A 17,756-nucleotide genomic window follows, 5' to 3' on the forward strand; every position below is an offset into this window, starting at 1 on the left:
TAGCAGCTCATCTTTAATATATAGGCTAGTTATTCCCTAATTGTATGATGATAGCCAAAAAATAAAACTTGATTTTAGTAATACTGTTTGCCAGTAATTCCTTAACAATGTTATGTACTCATTTCTGATTAAAAAAATCTATGTAATTTTCTCCTTAAACTTTGTTTATATTAAATAAATTGCAGTTGTTATGGTTTGAATTTGTTGCATATATTGCTTATAACAAGTGATGAGCAGTGGATGGGAAAATTTAGAAAAATAAGGTGCGGAATTCAAATAGGTTTGTGTTATTCAGCTAATTATTTACATTTTCAACGATTCGCCGTACGTGCAGTCGTCTGCGGGGAAGAAGGGGGATCCAACACCGATTGTTCCGTCCTGGTTTTTTCTTAAGAAAAGTTGGCAACTCTGCGTTTCCCCATCAACTATATTCAGTTCAAATTCTAACCAGTGGTTCTTTTTTGTGCAGCATTCGAAAAAGGGACTTTAATTATAATCACCCTGTACAACTACACGGAATGAATTTGAACGTTAACCATTTCAGTGGCCTTCTAAGCTTAACTCAATTATGGATTAATCCAACGGGATGAATGTACTCCCGAATTAACTTTTAATCTCCTGAGAAAGTAATAAACTACCCCTCCTTCATTGTTAATGCTTTGTCGCAGCTCCAGTACGCGAGCGAAACGTACTTTATAATTTCAACTTCAGGATTAACAGTATGCAAGCGGTCACACGTGAATAAACAACAAACATATGAAGTCTCACTTAATCTTTAGCTGCAGACAGATCCGGGGGTGCAAATACACTTTGAATAATAGAGACGAATTATCTTGCCCAGTTTATTGTTAAAAAGAAAAAGTAAAGTTACAGTTGAAGTCCGTCGGTTAATTAGATTTACAATTGCCGAAAAAGAGATTTACCGACGACTCCCGAGCTACACAGTACGACGTGTGTCTACGAAGTTATATCAGTTTTTGGAGACACATCACATTTATAGTAAATGTTAAAAACGTGACAAGTTTCTGCAACTTACGTCAGATCTTATGACTATTTTGTACTTTGGTCACCAATGTTAACTTTCCATATACACCCTTTTGTTCACCCAACACTATAGCTGCGTGCGCACATAGACTCTAAGTATTTTCCCTTTTCATACACATTTTTTGTTATATTAAAAAAAATGACACATTGATATTCAGTGCTTAAGTCCTCATCACGTGTAAGGCCTGGTGACCATTTCCTAACAAACATCTCCAAAAATCTCTTTCATATCCTGTCCTGAATTACCTCTTTGACTTTGTCTCATCCTTGAAGTCTCTCCTACGATATCCAATGTTAATAGGAATTTTTCCATTGAGAATATTCTATCATTGGGATTTAAGAATATACAAAACACACATATTAAACAGACGAAATAACGAAACAGACATATATATATATATATATATATATATATATATATATATATATATATATATATATATATATATATATATATATATATATATATATATATACAGATGGTGATCAGAAAAATGGAAACACCTGAACGAAATTGCAACTTACCAGATTAACATGGTGTCGGGCCACCTTTCGCCTTCAGAACAGCCTTGATGTGGCGTAGGATGGAGGCATAGAGGTCGTAAATGGTAGCAAGTGGAATTTTACACCATTCCTCGTGCAGGGCATCGGCCAGTTCTGTGAGAGAGGATGGAGGTGGAAATCGTCGCCGGAGTCGTGTTTCCAAGACGGACCACAGATGTTCAATTATGTTGGGCGGGCCAGGGGACGTGTTGAACTTCATCCCGATGTTCCTCAAACCACGCTGCAACAACGCCAGCTGTGTGAATGGGTGCATTATCATAATGGAAGATGGCGTCATTGTCCGGGAACAACATCCGGACCATAGGATGCAAGTGGTCTCCTAAAATTGCGACATAATCGTTGGCAGTGATTCGTCCGCTAAGTGTGACCACAGGACCCAATGAAAACCATGGTATTGTGGCCCACAGAATCACCGAGCCGCCGCCATGTTTCACAGTTGGGCGGAGAAACTGCAGATCATAAGCTTCTTTGGGCGTTCTCCACACATAAACACGGCCCGTGGTTGGGAATAGGGTGAAGGATGACTCATCCGACCATATCACACGTTTCCAGTCCTCAACGGTCCAAGTTGCATGGTCGCGGCACCATTTGCGGCGTTCGAAAGCATTATGGTCCCTGATGAGCGGTTTGGCCCGTGCAACACGACCCCGTAAGTTCATGTCATGTAATTCACGGCGGACTGTGATTGTCGAAACACGGTGGGGGAGGTGCTGATTGAGTTCCTCCGTCACTTGCTCCGCAGTGGCACGACGGTTCTGCGTGACAATGCGCTTTAATACCTGGCGTGACCTGTCACTCATGATTTTCTTCCGCCCACTGTTCCGCTTCCCCAATGTGGTTTTCCCGTGTGTTGTGTAGGTCGTCATCACCTTCGACACTGTCCCACGCGACACACCTAACACAGTAGCCACTGCCGTCACACTCACTCCACATAACCGCGCACCAACAATTTGCCCTCTTTGAAAATCTGAGAGGTCTCCCATTTAACACTATCTCCGTCTGCTGCAGCCATTGGACACTGCTGTTCCACTGCGCCTGACGTAGTATGGAGACCGACCTAACACACCACCACTAGCGGTCCGGCGCTGCGGGCGCCACGACACCACTGCCAACCCATACATCTGACGTGTTGCCAACTGCAGGTGTTTCCATTTTTCTGATCACCATCTGTATATATATATATATATATATATATATATATATATATATATATATATATATATATATATATATATACAATATAAACAATTGGTAACTTCTCAATTAAGAAGGGGAGATCGGCAGTCCTTTTAACATCCCATAGCATAATTAAATATAATTATCCAACAACAACAATCACATAATATTCAATTAAAGAAAAGAAAAAGAAAAATACAATAATAAGATGTACGGCTGTGACAGCTTTTTGTGTTTTTAAGTTAGAAGTTTCTAAGTTACATTTCCTAGAATTTCAGATACAAAGAAATATCTCTTGGCTTATCTTTTCTCTTAAAGTTCGTGAAGAAAAGCACAGGTATCCCATATGTGCACCATTGTAAGTGTTCATAGATCTTACATTAAGATGCTTCGATTGATGTAAGGCCTTGAATAATGTTGTTAGTTAAAGCTGGTACGTGAAATGAAATCTCCAGTTTAACGCCTCATGATTATGTACCGAGTGTAAGGGGAAAGAGTGATGATAATAACGAATGAAATAGTAGAATGAAGAAAGCGGAAGGAAACGAGAGAACCCCGAAAAAAACGACGCACCCCGAAGTTCACTTGGCTTGAAACTGGAATTGAACCAGGGACACCACGCACCACAGATGAGCTCTTCATCATTGGCTCATAGCGACCCAAAACTGGAATGTGCCTTGTTAGTGGTGTGGTTAGAATGATTGGTGATACAATAAGGAATAGCTCTGATTAGAGCAGAGAACATAGAACGAATCTTTCCGTTTAAACTTGAACTTTCTTAATAAATAAACAAGTAAGTTGTATTTAATTAGTTGTATGTATATGGCACCGTACAATTTGTTCTTTCTATTCATATCGATTCATATTACTTTATTATTACGTTGTGTTATCCGAAAATGAAGGGAAACTCCCGTTTTCGGCATTTTTATATAGTGGCAGATCTAGGCCACGGCCCTCCCAGTTTTTTTCAGTGACAAAATAATTTAAGCTATTATCTATATATTTTTGAAAGTTTATATCTATCTATCATAGTCTGGGTACTGGCTGCCTCCCCCCTTTAGTTTTTATCTTCTAGATCCCCCACTGTTTTTAAGTATCCAGTCATGAATGTTCGCACCATTTAATTCCCTAACATGCGTATTTATAGCAGATACAAGACAACCTTGACTACAGCCTGCTAGAGTCATTCGCTCTCCTCTCGCTATACAGAATCGAGCGGGCGGTGACCTTGATTATTTAAATAAAAAATGCAGGAAAGAAGAGAAAGACATGTGATAACATGTTTTCTTGTGCGTTACATTGAATGCCAGACGGGAAAGTCCCGCTTGTTACATAGAAAATCCATACTATATGACGGACGGTCGTTGAGCTGCAGTTGCAGCATTGAAAATGAAGTGAAGAGAAACATACAAATCAAGTAGCTACAGAAAAAGTTTCAGGGAACACAACTTCAAGAAACAAAGAGCCAGATTGAAGACGAAACAATTTCCGTTAAATTGACAGGTAATTTTCTTTTAAGTATTTTTTCTTTATTTTGCCAAACATTAAGAATGAGTATAACCATGTTGTGTACACGGCATCAATGTTTTTAAATCATTTATTAACTTAGGAGTTTTTGTTTTCATTCAAATTAAGTCTTTCAAATGTACGTCCCAGTCCTTTTGGCTAAGGGAGACGCTTGATTAAGGCAAGTGAGTGATAATGGAATAATTAGTGGAATGTGGATGTGGGAGAAAACGGGGACACCTGAGGAAATCTACGGACACAACGTTGTCCACCACAGATTATTGGCCGGGGATCGAACTAGAGACATTACACATTACAGGTAAGCGCTCTACCATTGAGCCACTTTGTCCTCTCTTCTTTGAAATGGACTGCGATTTAAATGTTGTGATTGTACTAGTTTCTTCCTTAAGTCAACTAATATTCGTTGCTTTCTTTCAAAATGAATTTTTATTATATATATAAATTTAACATTACTTCAATTAAATTTCGTAATTAGATGTTGAAATTATTTAACACAAAATTTAATTTTCTCGAAGCAAAGGCCATTTAAATAGACTTGAAGAAGAAATGAATTGTATGAAACGAATAAAAATGTCAGTTAATTTTAAAGAGAAAGAAAAAAGGGAGAAAGGAAATAAAAATAATTCCGCATATACAACATTTTGACTGTAAAATAGAATGTAATTGAATGCCTCCGCCCTGACTTAACAACTGAAGGAGCTTTGCCAAATTGGAAAGCCAAAATTTCTATAGAAATCCATATTTTTTAAAATGAAAATGCCTGAGTAATTACGTAACGTAATAATAATTTGTGTAACTTTCAACTGCTTCTTCCACACAGAAGGCCTATTCAAGATGATAATGCTGTAACAGAGTAAATGGAATAATTTGTTCTTCCAGCATTCAGAAGCTTCAGAAATCTCAATAACATTAACAATATTCATAGTTTTTATCAATCCGGTAGTTTAGCGCTTTGCAGTCCTTGTCGATTGAGACCACAGAAAGGAAGTGATACTGACATTTAATCTTGCTCATTCCCTTCTGATGGTCACGCTATGCGTTTTATGTGGTTGATTTTCTCCCAGGGTTGAGTGTTTGTTGATTTTTTTTATTTGGTATTATATTTGTTGGGCAATAATAAAACCAGTATTTTCATACTTGTTTTCATGGATGACATTAATGTGGTAAGCTTTAACTTTTAAAAAAATAGCTTTCAGATTAAAAATATGGAAGCCACTTCATAGTATTGTTTTACGTAACTTTTCTTGCTTTGAATGATACTCCAATACAATCTTGAGTAATATTTTCTTGGTATGTGTTCAAATAACTCCGTAGCCTATGGTTAATCTGGCAGCAAACAAATATGCCACAAAATAATTATTGTCGCGAAAAATACTAAACTCTTGCTATAGTTTAACTTTATTTTTTTAAATTTTTATTTATTTATTTTTGTCAAAATGGTTAAATTATTCGCCAAGACCTTCTACGGGATTTATTTGATGCATTCACGTAGATAATTTGTCACCAAAAAAAAAAAAAAAAGGCTTTACAAAGACATGCGTAAAGAAAACCTTACTTCCTATAATCTCTATTCTTAACCATTCACAAGATTTTAGCAGATTAGTTATATATATTGTGTTTTTCAGATGTAAAGCATCACGGGCAGTAGCCAATGCTGTGGGATATTCCGCGCGGTGTTGCCGGATTTCGGACTCCCCTTTCCCTTCTCGCTCTTCCTCTAGTTGAGATTATTACACATACATTGGCAACATTATTCACAATGTAAATATACTATTCCAGCAAACTCAAAGATTTTGGCTGTGTATCCTAGAAGTATATATAGCAACTGAATAACCTACCTATTAACTTATTCCAGTGGAACTGCTAAACGTTCGTCTTCAACACTACTTTCACTATCGTCTATGTCAATTAATATTTCGCCATTGTCTGAATCTGACTCTTGTAAATTTTTTTATTATGAGTTCCAAAAATTATAAACACAAAAAAATAATTCTTCGAGCTTCACTTCGTAGCACTTTTTTTTTTAAAGAAAATTCCGCACTTGTACTCGGTTTCCTTAAAGACACTGTCAACTATAATTTTGGAGAACAAATGAACTACCACGAAAAAAAGCAATCTAGACACTGATGAATTCTGTTTATGCTAGAAGAGAAGTTGCGTTCTTACACACACAATCAGCTCCTTTGCTTCCATGTCTGTTCCTATAATAACATACTCTTATACTTGATGTAGGTCTCACAACAACAATCCATCTGATTCGTAAGCAACGCGATATGGTCGAGTTTGTTTTGGGTTACAATAATTTATGACACCACTCAGACGCCTGGTGCTTTTGCATCCCTGCTAGAGGAGAAAAGAAGGATTACGTAATTGGCCACACATACGTAAGGTATTGAAACGAAGAAAAAAAATCATACTGCGTTTCTTCTGTCGAATAAGGAAGAATCTTGCATGAAGGCAATTTCAAAACAATATTACGAATGTCCCATACCTTCTGTTCTTCCACATGAGCTCCCGCCGGGAATCGAATATATATAAATGAATCAAATTGCAGAGGCTTGTTATTTAATTCGATCGCTTACTATTCTCAAGGGTGTAGAAACGGGGGAAAAGAGGGCCTTGACTTTCCAAACTATTTCCAGCCCCGAAATGAGGTTCATCTAGTATATGTTTAGTAAACTTATTTAATAGTTAATGCAAATTAGGAACGTTTATAATAAAATACGATTTTTAAAAAAAGAAAAAGGAAAACATCATCAATACAGTTTCTGTACCTAATTACAAGGACGCTGATTTCTCTGTAAATTGGTGGGGGGGGGTGCATTCAGATGCAGAAAGCATATATGATGATTTTGTGACAAATTGCATTCAAATTATGCCTAATATTGCACATTTACAAATAAAATGAGGGCCCTGGCTCCCTCAGTCCCCCCAGGACCCACCCAACCAGGTACATTCTAGGAACGTGCCATTTAAGTTCCATATGTATCGTTTACGTACCTGGTACTTGAGAAATGTACATTTCATATGCATAGCATGTGTCGCTAGGTACGTGCCTTTCGAGGAATTTCTGACACTTGAAAGGTACTTTTACATACTTCACTGGAATGTGAGGAATGTGAATGGCACATACCCCATGTACCATGGCATGGTTGTGCGTAAGTTGCTTCGTCTTGCGACTAGGGTTGCCAATTTAGCCACTTTGTGACGAGATCTGGCCATTTTGAGAACGTCGTTAGTCACATAATTTCCAAAGAGCCAATAGTGGCTTTTTAGCCATATGCTTTTCACTTCTATAGCCATTTTCTGAGTTTAGCCACATCGTAATATATTGTGTGTGTCATTTTGCAATTTTCTGACGTTTGATGCGTTCTCTAGGTTGTAACATTCTAAACCCCACTCTCAGAATTGTCCTCATAAAATTAGCATTGATGGTTATATTGTGACGTTACACAGCAGAGAATTAGTTCAAAACCTGTACGTTAAAACTAGACGTTAAATAAAATTTTCGGGAAGACGTAAGTTTAAGTATAAACTAACTCCTTAAATAAATTCAGCCTGATAATATAGACATCCTTCAGGAAATGTCACTTTTCAGTGGCAATAAGCTTGAAACCGGTGAAACATCTTTTACTGATTTAGCTTCTTCTTTCACCTTCTGTGGAATTTGAAGATAATATCGACAAAATTGAAAATCAGTGGCGATTAAAAAATCTTCGATTGAAGAATTTTTGCAAGAAACTAGCTGAACCTGCGCTCTCTACACAGCGCATTATTCGCATATGGGCATAAATCGCCTTATCATTCCTTACAACATCTGTACATGTCTCTTTACAGACACAAGTTAAAGACGTATTGATTTAAAAATAGCCAAGGGGTATCATAAAGGGGAGATTTTTCGATTATTTTTCTGAATATCTCGCACCGTTTGCAAGATTTGAGCCTACTTCCGGTTGGAGTTTCTAATTCATGTACGACCAGTGTTTTCTTTCTTCTTGCATGCAGTATGTAATAAGCAAATACATTACATACAAAATTAATATATTGTCAGTTATATATGGTGCTTATTGGGAAAAACACTCCCCAAAAAAGTTCATCTTAGACTGGAGAAATGGTTATCCTTCCTTTTCCATTATTATTTGGCTATGAAACAAATGCCGGAGACATATACAACCCCTATATACAACAGTGTGGTGTTGGAATGTGTAATGATTAGGATGTGATGTTTTATTTTATTTTTTTGAAATTTCAACACTTCCAATGTACCCGTAAAAATGTACTAAAGAAATAGTGCCCATGTTTTTTAAATATTCAATTAGAACTGGACAATCTACATGAAATTTGCAATCGATCAGTGAAAACGTCATCTTTCTAGAGCCTGTAGTTTCTGAGATCTCATTGTCGAGAAACATATATGCGTATTTTAAAAGAGCTCCAAAGATGGCAGCACAATTCATTTGCATTTATTTCGGAGAAGGCTTACTAAAGGCAAAGGCCTTTGAACAATAATTTAAAAGGATAAACTTTGTGAAAAATATTTCTTTTAGTAATTTATTTAAACTACACTCTTTTAAAAATATTTGTCTTTGTTATAAACGTGAAATCACAAATAACCGTAAATCAAAGGTTTGAATGCTAAGATTATAGGTTAGAGCTCGGTGGCCCTATCACATCACTTCCCAGAGCTCTGTTTAGCATTGCTCTGAAGCGCCACTAGAGCTTAGTGACGATTTTTGTTATATCCTATCCTCACTCCTGGTCACTGAAGCTTGATTCCTGTGTGTATCGGTTGAGAGACTTATCTAGCCCAACTCATCAGATACCTACGCAGGTTGATAGCATCTTTGGCCCACCTAGACCACTATCCAAACGGGTGGTCTTCTTCAAACCTGTAACCTTGTAGACGACTTTCGCTATGGCTTCTGGACAACTCTCTGGTCATACCGGTCTACCTTCTGTTGTTGCTCAGGGTCCATCTCTGACGGCGGCAAAAATCGACAAACGGAAAGCCCGCCAAGAGTCAGAACCGAGTAGTCCAACGGCTCACTCTACAACCGCTGCTAGTTTTGCTGCTGCGCTTCAGATGACACCACCAACCAAACGTCATCATACTTTAAGTGAGTCCTCAGCAACATCTAGTAACATGGAGACCGAGACCGCTGATAAAGTGCCACCATCTAAACCAGTTGTTCACTCTTTTCTACTTACGAATTACGACGCGAAGTACCATGATCTAAAGCAAATCTACCTACGTCTGCTTAAGTATGTTCCACGCTCAGACGTTAAACAGCTCATACCTACCAAGAATGGTATTATTATTCGCTCGACCGATCCAAACATGGCCTCTACACTCCGAAACACCTACTCTTTCGAGATCTTCGGCGCCTCTGCTAACATTCAGAAGCTTACATCGAATCAGGCAAAGCAGCCTCCACCTCCTCGCAAGTCTCCTGCTCTGTCTGTTGTCATCCGTGGAGTCGATCCACAATATACAGATGCCGAGATAGCTGACGAACTAAAACTTGATGGCCATTCAATCATTAAATGCATTCGCATTAAGAACACATCCGGATCAACTTACATGGTCCGTGTTCTCACTAATAGTCAAGAGACAGTAGACGACCTTCTTCATAATGGTGCATTTATTTTCTTAAAAAGACATCGAGTAGAACCTTCTCGCTCACCTCCTCCCCTTCCTGTGCGCTGTGAGCGCTGCCAGGCCTATAATTCGCACCATACTAACGATTGCAGGAACCCCTTCAAATGCGGATATTGTGCTGGCCCCCATTCAACTAAGTCTTGCACTAATTTACAGAATGCACCTCAATGTTCAACCTGCCCAGACCAGCATCCCACATACAGTTACAAATGTAAGGCTAAACCCGCGGCAGACTTACTCAAACCTGAACTCACTGTTCCAATCCGGATACATAATACTGATTCTACCACACCACCTCCCAGCTCAGCCCACCAACCGATTACCATCGATCAATTTCTTTCATTTCTTACAGTCACCTTACAGAATATTCATCCTTTCCTCCGTCAGCACATTCTCCAACAAGTACAACTCGCCGCTAAAACCATTCTGCATGTTAATTTCACTGGCACCTATTCCAACAACTATGCTCACTTTTGTTCTACTATTCATGAATCTGCAGTGTAATCTCTCTTACCATCTACCATCATTTCTCTTCACTATGGCCGTTCACTTTTTATTTCTGAACATTCGCTCCCTCCATAAACATAAGCCTTTGTTCGAACAGCTGCTCCTTGAGGAACACATCCATTGTTTTATGCTTAATGAGACCTTCCTCACGCCGAAACTTCCCTGTAAAGTTCTATCCTATCATCTTCTTCGCCATGATAATGCAGTCCCAGCTCGCCGTGCCAATGGCGGTGTGGCTATTGGTTTTCCCCCATCTATTTCTCATCGCTTACATACTACTGGTGACCGAACGCTGCCTGAACATATCATCTCCACTTTATATTTCAAACAATGCTATATCACTGTTGCTACCATCTATATCCGACCCGGCCAACCTATTCCTTTAAGTTTTTTTCAATATATATCAGACCGCTTTCGCAGTTACATTATCATGGCCGACATTAACTACCACAGCCGTTCTGATCACCAAAAGCGCACTTTTCTTCATTATATTCAGACCCACACGACAGGATTCTTTCACACTCTCCCTAAGCCGACACGACCATCCTCCAATACAACCCCAGATATAGTCATAACTTCGCCCAATCTTCTTACTAAGCTTACCCTGACTGTACTTGATCCTTTGGGGAGCGATCATGTCCCTGTCAAACTTACTCTTCAACTTAAAGAACCTCCTCAATTACCTCAACCAGCTTCTCCCCGCTCAGTAGCACGTTTCGATCGTGCAAATTGGCCACAATATAGAGAATTTCTTTCCAATAGGCTTGAATCTGTACCAGCTCCTACCACAGAAACAGAACTCTATCATACCCTGCATACCATCACCGACAGTATACACCAGGCATCCTCTAAATTTATTCCTCAGACCCCAATTACTTCCTATAGACCAAAGCTGCCTCCACAATATCTACCTTTAATACGCCGCTCCCGCCAGTTCTACCGAGATTTCACTCACACAGGAAACCTGGAATCGCTTCGGCAACATCGCCAATACCAACGGGCAGTCCATAATTACATCATTGCATACAAGACCAGAAACTGGATAAAAGCTTGCAATAATCTATCTGATACAGCACACCCCACACAATACTGGAAAAGATTTCATCAGCTCACCGGCAAAAACACCCGCACATCTTATCCACTAATTGTTAACGATACGCCCTTACTCACTGACGAAGACAAAGCCAATGCTTTTGCTACCCAACTCCAAGACGTCTTCACGCCCCTTGGACCTACTCTCTCACTCCGTCCTCATCCTACAGCTCGACTAAATCTTGACTCGCCCTCACTTCAACCAAATGTTCAACATGTTCTGCCAGACGATTCGCCGTTGACAGTTCCTATCACCGTCACAGAAATTACCACTATCGTTGCCCGTAAACGTAATACAGCTCCCGGACTGGACTCAATCACATATCGCCATATCAAAGAGGGACCGTATATTCTCCACTATCTTTTATCTCTCATTTTCACATTTATTCTTCGCACTGGGTTTATCCCTAACGATTGGAAAACATCCAAAACCTTAATGTTCCTGAAACCGAACAAACCAGCACCATCTGTGTCCTCCTATCGACCTATTCAACTCACCCTTGTTTTCAGTAAGATGCTTGAACGAATTCTAGTCTCACGTCTCCACATACATCTCGCCGATCACAACCTCATTCCCATACATCAAGCAGGATTCCGACCGAATTATAGCATTAATGATCAACTCCTACGTCTTACCACATTCATCACTGCTCAGTTTAACCAATCCAAGCCTTCCTGTCTCGTCCTTTTCGATTTAGAAAAGGCTTTTGATAAAGTCTGGCATCTAGGCCTTCTATACAAACTATTTTCCTTCAGATTTCCATTCTGCTATATTCGCTTCGTGTACCATTTTCTCTCTAGCCGTCTCACTTATGTTTCCATTAATAATACTCTCTCTCACCCTGTATTTATCCACTCTGGTGTTCCCCAAGGCTCTGCCCTCTCGCCGCTGCTTTACTTACTGTATGTTGCAGACTTTCCTGCCCTTCCTCCACATGTCAGTATATTTCAGTATGCAGACGATACGGCTTTCTTGGCGATAGGTAATACTATTCAAGATATTAACCGCATCCTTCAAGCGGCCATAAATGATTTCCTTCAATGGTGTGAAACGTGGCGTCTCAAACTTAATGCAAGCAAGACCCAAGCAATAGTCTTTCTGCCACCAGGCAAACGCAGTCGTGTACATCGAAATCCATCCAACCTCCACGTCACGATTGACGGTACACCCCTTGCCGCTAGTCCCACGGTGACGTATCTTGGTATTACCTTCGACTCTCATCTCAAATGGTCTGCACATCTCAAAGGTATCATTCTCAAAGCTACCAACCGCCTGAACCTCCTCCGTCGCCTCACTGGGACAACCTGGGGTTTGAAATCTCGCATTCTTCTAAACACATACAAAACTTTTCTCCGGCCCGTTTTAACCTATGGTTTTACAGCTTGGCTCTCCGCACCTGAGTCTTATTACCGCCGACTCCAGATTCTTGAGCGTCACGCCCTACGCCTTGCGTTTCGCATTAAATTACCAAGTCCCACCAGAGACTTATACGACAGAACGCCCTTTCGCCACATACTTTATCATCTCGAAGATCTCCGGCTCAGGTACGTTGCGAAGCGATTCCAGAACCACCATTCACTACTCTTTGATGCAATGCACCACGAAGCCACTCTTCGTAAGCCATCTGTTACTCTCCGACATTCTCCACTCTCCCTGCTCTTTACTTTGTATCATCATGTTCTTCCGCCAAATAGTCCCGATCTACTACTTCTAGAAGATTTTATCGTTCCTACTCCACCCCCATACATCACTCCATCATATGTTGCACTGTGACCTTCCAATACTAATAGGGCTCCCCCTCGTCTTCATTGCGTCCAGAGTAGCCCCTGGACAGAAGATAACCTACATTCGTCTCTCTAATCCTGTTTATGTTGTGTTGTGTTGTCTAGTGCACCTCATGGTTTCATCCTGCATCACTGTCTTGTTACCACTAATGTCATAATGAATTAAAAGACAGTATTCTCAACCTTTCCTGATGATTATGGTTAACGGCCATAATGACCTGTACTGAAATACACCTAATAATAATAAAGATTATATAGAATCTCCTTGCCCCTCGAAAATACCCCCAAATCAAAAATGAATAGTAACTTCACATCCCAAATAAAGGGCGTAACCCTTTGGGTGGGTGCTAGCTGCGGCTAGCAAAAAAAAAAAAAAAAAAAAAATGGCCCTATCAGCCTGCTCTCGCATACCAGCAAGGTGTTTGAGAGAGTACTGCAGAGCAGACTTCAGCAATTCATAGAAGATCATGACATCATCCCGGACCACCAGTTCGGCTTCAGGAAAGGACACTGCGCGGATCAGCAGCTGGTACGGGTGGTAGAGAAGATATGTGACAGATTCAACGAGGGAGGCCACACCTTGGGGCTTTTTCTCGACATAGAAAAAGCATTCGACAAGGTGTGGCACGAAGGCCTCTTTCACAAGATGATGCTCCAAGGCACTCCGCACTACCTTCTGAGAATCATCAAATCCTTTCTTCAAGGAAGAACCTTTCGTGTTGCCCATGCAGGACACCTAACACCCTCCAGACCTATCCTAGCAGGAGTCCCCCAAGGATCCTGCCTATCCCCAACCCTCTACGCCATGTACACGGCGGACATTCCCACAACCCCCAACACAGCGGTAGCAACATTCGCAGACGACACGGCAATCTTTGCCAGCCATGGAAACATCAGATACGCTGAACTATACCTCAGACGACACGCCGAACTTCTCCACCGATGGTCTGAAGAGTGGAAGATCAAAGTCAGCGAACAGAAGACCTCAGTAGTAAACTTCACACGAAACAGAAGAAGAGTTCACGTCAGGATCACCATGGCTGGAACACCCCTCCAGAACCGAGATGATGCCAAATACCTCGGAATAATACTGGACAGGAAACTTACATTTGCTCACCACATACATTCCATCGCCAAGAAAGCCAGTCAACGCCATCAAGCCTTGCTACCGCTACTCCTCTCCCCATCCCTCACCCTGAAAACCAAACGCCATATATATCAGATGAGCATTCGTCCCATCCTGATGTATGCCCACCCTGCATGGCAACACGCAGCAAAAACGCACCTCAGCCAACTACAAGTCATCCAGAACAGAGTAGCCAGGGCTATCACTGGACACTCGAGAGACACTCGCCTCGAGCAAATACATGAAGATTTGGAACTCCCATTTCTACATGACTACAGAATTCACAGATCAGCCAACTTCTGGAGGACAATCAGAGCCTCACCACACCAACACATAGCCACCATAGGAACGGCCAACCCAAGAAGACGAACTTACAAGATGCCGCACCCCTAAAACGCACAACCACTAAACTGACATAGGAACAGCAAAAGAGGAGCGCGACAGTTGCGTCCTCTCTCACAACAAATACGCACGCAAAACAAAAGACAGTCAACAACACAAATGGAAGGCAAGGGCCCAAGCCCGGTACTTAAATCAACCACAAAAACCGCCAAGAAATCTCTGCTCTGCTCTGCTCTGCTCTGCTCGTAAATGTTACTGTAGTATTTTAATAGATAGTTAAATTGCCATACAGATGCCGGAGGAGGGTATCTATTTTCAGAGTTAGTTGCTTGGCTTTTTTTAAAAGTACAAGTTTCTACATTCGAACGTAAAAATGAAGCGTTAAGGTTTTAGTATTTAAATACTCGCACCCCCAGTTGCATAGCACTGCCCTAAGGAACATTACTGACATGCGTAGTACATACACGGTACGTGATATACACATAATAGGTACATTCCACGGTATGTGTCATGCACGTACTTTTGGGCGGAAGTAACCTTATTCCTTACATGTGTATTTCACATGATTGCTCTATTCACGTACCTATCATGTACATTCCAATGTACCTCGAGGAACATTCTTTACACATGACCAGTATGTACTTGTGTTGGGTGGGGATCTTTCACTACTATATTATTGCATAATAATATCTGAGTTGATATTTTTTCGAGTTTTTTCCCTTTAGTATTTTAACCTACATAAACACAAAGTCGGATAAACAGACGGCTAGAAACAGCATTTGTTTTCTTATGAATAGCTTGTTGATTTATCTCTTACAATCCGCTTTTCAACTTCAGTACTGTCAAGATCCGTCTTTTGTTAAGGTAGCATCGAGAAAACATAATATGTGTATAGTATACATGGTGAGTTAAAATGCTTTCATATCCTGAAAGAGGTCATTTGTTCTGATTTTAATGCGTGAAAAGCTTTCCTCCCCCTGAAAGTAATGTTCCCCTAGAACAACCTGTTGGTTACACCCCTGATTATCCTTTAATAAAAGTTGAGTTCCATTTCCAAATCGAAGAAAAATCCATTGGAAATTAGACGGGACTCAACGCTCGTTTTACTAATTGTTTTATATGGAAACCTTTCAAAGCGTGTATCATGACAACCAGTTATCATAAAAAGATGTAGTTTTCACGTATGTGTTCGTAATTCTTTTCTCTACTTCGTAAAGTGAGCAGTTAATGTGCTAATACAATATTTCTAATAAGCGCCTCTGCTATTGTCAAGATTCGCAGTAGCGCGAGAAGTCAGCGTGCAGAACTGCTTGTCGCGAATTGTCAACACCGCTCAAAGCCAATTGGACGCCGCGTAAAGCCAACTCAAGGCCATGCCGCTTCCCATCTGAAAAATGCTGTAGTATTCTTAATTTTTTTAAAACTATTTTTCGTTACCATAGGCGTCAAAATTTACCATCCGAGGATGTGAATAGAGAGCATTATAAAGGAAAGTGGCTGTTAAATTTTATTATTTTAGTTATGATTATTTAGTTTCGGTTTAGCTGCATTGTTAGCATGCTTGACCTCGGTGTGCATTGTCCCTGGTTGTATTCTCGCTGGGAGCACTAAAAGTTTCTGGTATTGAATCAGCATCATGGCGCAATTGGAATTAAGAAGTAGCGAGCTCTGATCCAGAAAACCAGAAACAACAGTGTCCAGTGTTTCTTTCAGAAAAAATGTTTCGGGAGGGGGGGGGCACGCTGCTGGTCTATTCTATTTGTTATTATACTGTAGATGTATTATTTTGGTATCCTGCGGCGGGGAGCACTCTCAGAGGTCCGAGGAGGCGGGGGGTGCACTCCCAAGAAACATTTCTGGAAGAAATACTGATGGCGTCTGGGAACCGATTTACTGGCCACTCATCACCCAGCTGACCGTAAGGCATCTAGCTGGTCATAGTCCTTCACGGCTGTAGTGTCAGGAAGTTTAATTTATTACTTCATAGGAAATTTCATCGCTATTTTAATAGCTACTGTATAACTTTAAAAAAAATTAAAGGAGTTTAACTTCCTCCTTATCTGTGTAACCTACAATTCGCCTCATTTCTATATACTGAAATAAAATACTAAGCTTCCATTCGTGTCACAAAAGCCCATAAAGTAATCTGACCAACCAATGGCCCACTTTCAGCCGGTGACGCCACTTAATGTTTGATGTATACGAATATGTTTATATATGCACATTTCTTAGTTGCGGCAATTATAAGTGTTTTCCATGATACTTTTCTGGCTATTCCTCTAATCTGTATTGCACTAATTATAATTATAATTATTATGCGTTGACGCTGTTTAAAATTTTCTCTTTTCATATCTATATTACTATGTAACAGTGATCCACTCTTCAACACAACGATCATATTACTATAGCTAGAAATATGAAATTTGGGCCGGAAACTCTCTTGCCATGAAATCAGATGATAAGGAATTGATTTTAAAAATACCTATCCTAAGGGAGGTTACAGGAGGTTTATTTATTTAACTTTTTTTTCCAAGAATAAAATATCTCACATTAGGAAGATTGTAATACTCCTGGATGGAAATTACCAAATTTATGTAATACTCTCTTTTGTAACTTCTATCTGAGTATTATCCTTATGGATTAAGCTCCAAAACTGTTATGCACTAACTTCCAACCTTGTCGCTGAAAGTCGCTAAATTATAACTGTAATGTTCTTACTTTATGGCGTTGCTGAAACTAAATATTTAAATCTAAATAAAGAGCTCGTTACATGAATCGTTAAACGAAATGATAGCACTATACTCAAATTTTAAGTAACCTGTTACTTAAGCGGTATGCATGTTGCGCGTCGACGCATAAAGACGTCATCAGGTACCTTTAAATTCCTTGGCAATACATCCACATCAAGCAACAGTTCTAGATTACAAACAGTGA

The 17,756-nt window shown here is 40.0% G+C and overlaps 1 protein-coding gene across 1 annotated transcript in view; it reads left to right on the forward strand.

Annotated features, from left to right (window-relative positions):
* The first annotated feature begins 4,141 nt into the window (after positions 1-4,141).
* Positions 4,142-17,756, forward strand: part of LOC145668453 (BTB/POZ domain-containing protein 2-like) — a 103,867-nt gene continuing 90,252 nt past the window's right edge. Inside the window, exon 1 of the mRNA XM_081736333.1 lies at positions 4,142-4,287. The gene's annotated coding sequence lies outside the window, so the exon portion shown is untranslated. The remainder of the gene's footprint in view (positions 4,288-17,756) is intronic.

The sequence above is a fragment of the Thermobia domestica genome, chromosome 13, assembly GCF_964235325.1.
Source record: "Thermobia domestica chromosome 13, izTheDome1.hap1.1, whole genome shotgun sequence".
Taxonomy (NCBI): domain Eukaryota; kingdom Metazoa; phylum Arthropoda; class Insecta; order Zygentoma; family Lepismatidae; genus Thermobia; species Thermobia domestica.